The sequence below is a fragment of the Centruroides sculpturatus genome, unplaced genomic scaffold, assembly GCF_000671375.1.
Source record: "Centruroides sculpturatus isolate CEXI.00-Female unplaced genomic scaffold, Cexi_2.0 scaffold1654, whole genome shotgun sequence".
NCBI lineage: Eukaryota > Metazoa > Arthropoda > Arachnida > Scorpiones > Buthidae > Centruroides > Centruroides sculpturatus.
In genome coordinates this window covers 88113-90432 of record NW_019385993.1, presented here as the reverse complement: position 1 = coordinate 90432, position 2320 = coordinate 88113, and the positions used below count along the sequence as shown (strand labels likewise).

Sequence of the window (2320 nt, the reverse complement as noted above, 5' to 3'; positions counted from 1 at the left end):
CCATAAAATAGCAGTTCGGTTTAAAACCTGAAAAAGAAACTAATTCAAATTAATTTATTATATAAGTGTCTACTGGGTCATATGGTATTAGTAGGACTTGTTATAATGGTATCCGGAATCTGCGAATTGAGGATACTTATTCAGAAAAAACAATCTTTATTGTTCACTTTTTTCAGCTGTACACACTTTGTGTTTCGGACCTCTTGTTCCCTCGTCAGCAGGTTTACTGCCATAACTTGCTAAAACAAGATTTTATATATTGTTATATTTTTCCGACAATAATGCGATTAAAATGATTTAGGTTTTTAGTGGATAATTGGATAATTACATGAAAATTTGAAAAGATCAACATAAATTTGGTATTATATTTTCAAACATTAAACCTGCCTATATATATAACCGAGACGAGTTGATAATAATAATAAGCGCAGAGCCCAAACGGTTAGGAGTTGAAAGCTGAAATTTGGTACACAGTTAGGGTACGTCACGAAAACGCACACTAAGAAGGGATTTTTCGAAATTCCCCCCGGGGGAGAGAGACAGGATTAAGCTTAACACTTCCATCAACAATAGAAGTGTTAAGTAACAATGCAAGTGTTAAGAGAAAGAGAAAGTGCAGGTTTTTTCGTTTTTGCAGGAAATCGAAGATATTTTTAGACCCATCTAAAAATTCTGTAATTAGTCTGGAAACGGGGTACCCAATTCTTGCATTCTTTGAAAACGGGTAAAGTTGACTATAACGTAATAATCTTAATCTTCGCTATCGTTACCTTTGCCCGAGCAACGCCGGGCCTACCTTCTTGTATACAATAAGCAGATGAACAATACAGATTGTTTTTTCCGAACAAGTTTCAATTTGCAGTACTCGGACACCTACTAATACGATATGTCCCAGTAGACACTTACATATTAGATTTTATGATAAACACACAAAGGCATATGAATCAATTCAAATTAATTTTACTCATCCAGGAACAGTATCAATGTATTTCAAATGTTTATATATAAAGTAATTTTATCTGCGATTTTTAAAATTAGGTATAAATGTATTTTATGAAGAATTAACTTCCCTTCGGTCTTTCTATTTTACAGCTTTCATTGCAGAATTAAGTTATACAAACTGAATCGTTTCTTGAAAAGTTTTTTTAATTAAAATTACCTTAGGAAAAAAGTGAAAATCTACTTACTAATTTAACAAACTTCAGTCAAGAAAGACACGGAAAATACCACAATACTCGTTATCATTGTCCACAAGAACCAGGGGAATTCGAAATGTTACCTGAAAAGTCTCCTCTTCCGCTTCGTTAAAATCTTCCTTCTGTTTTTTTTTTCTTTCTGGTGAAATCGTCAACGAGGTTTTCTCATTTAATCAAGACTGTAAATCATATTAAATTTGAAATAATCTACACCCAGACTATCGATTGTAGAAATAAAATGGCGACAGTCAAAAGGTCGACGAAAGGGACTAACCGGCCTGTGTGGACGATAATTCCAAAAGCTTCCATTCATTTCGTCGTAGGGCTGAAAGACAACACAATCTTCACCCTCTCTGTCTTCAGACACAAACAATTGTGGGTTATCAACAGAGTAAAATAAAACTTCTGTCGACTTTTTTTTCTGTAACAAAACAAAAATACGTCATTAGTAACGAGCGAAGATTCGTGAATTACACCTATTTATTGTGCTTTCCTCTTCTTTCTTTAATGACGAACCGATTCCAAGACGATGGCCGAAAACGAAAAGGAAGAAAACAACCAAATGAAACGTGTCCTTCGATTTGTTCGTAAAAGATTTAGCTCATCGGAAAACAATTTTGAATGTATTCAGTACTTATAATAAAAACATACTTTACCATTTCTCTAACCGAAATCCAGCAAGTGCATTACTGCANTCAACGTTATAGAGATATAAAGATCATGTATGCACAGAATTAGTACTCTGTGGTTTCCTTCAATCTGTCAATAAGCAATATGGAGACATTTAACAAGAAAGTGTGAGAAGCAATTGGTAAAGGCTATTGTCAATATACTACTTAATCGGTGATAAGTCGGCTAAACTCTCTCACTTTGTCAATGGATGGTTTTATAGAATAGTCACTGGGATCTTTAGATCTTTGTGACGTTAGGACCTGACATCAGCTAGGATAATATATTTGCGCTCTAACCCGCGATATTACGACTTTATATAAAACCGAGAAAAAGGGCTTATCCTTAGGAGTGAAGAGATTGTAAATTCGATAGCCGTCCTTTTTAAAAAATTGAATCAAAGTCAAGATGACAATTACTTAACTAATTTAATGAGTAAATAAAATTAAATAGGA

The 2320-nt window shown here is 33.8% G+C and overlaps 1 long non-coding RNA gene across 3 annotated transcripts; it reads right to left on the bottom strand.

Moving 5' to 3' along the window:
* Window positions 1–1280: 1280 nt before the first annotated feature.
* LOC111612986 lies at window positions 1281–1896 on the bottom strand. Of its 3 annotated transcripts, none has more exons than XR_002754705.1 (3): window positions 1848–1896; window positions 1471–1770; window positions 1281–1375 (listed from the first exon to the last, which is right to left on the bottom strand). It is a non-coding gene; the product is annotated as an uncharacterized LOC111612986 (long non-coding RNA). The 3 variants fall into 3 exon arrangements; XR_002754704.1 differs by having other exon boundaries at window positions 1471–1617; window positions 1713–1878; XR_002754703.1 differs by having other exon boundaries at window positions 1471–1878.
* Between the last annotated feature and the right edge of the window lie 424 nt (window positions 1897–2320).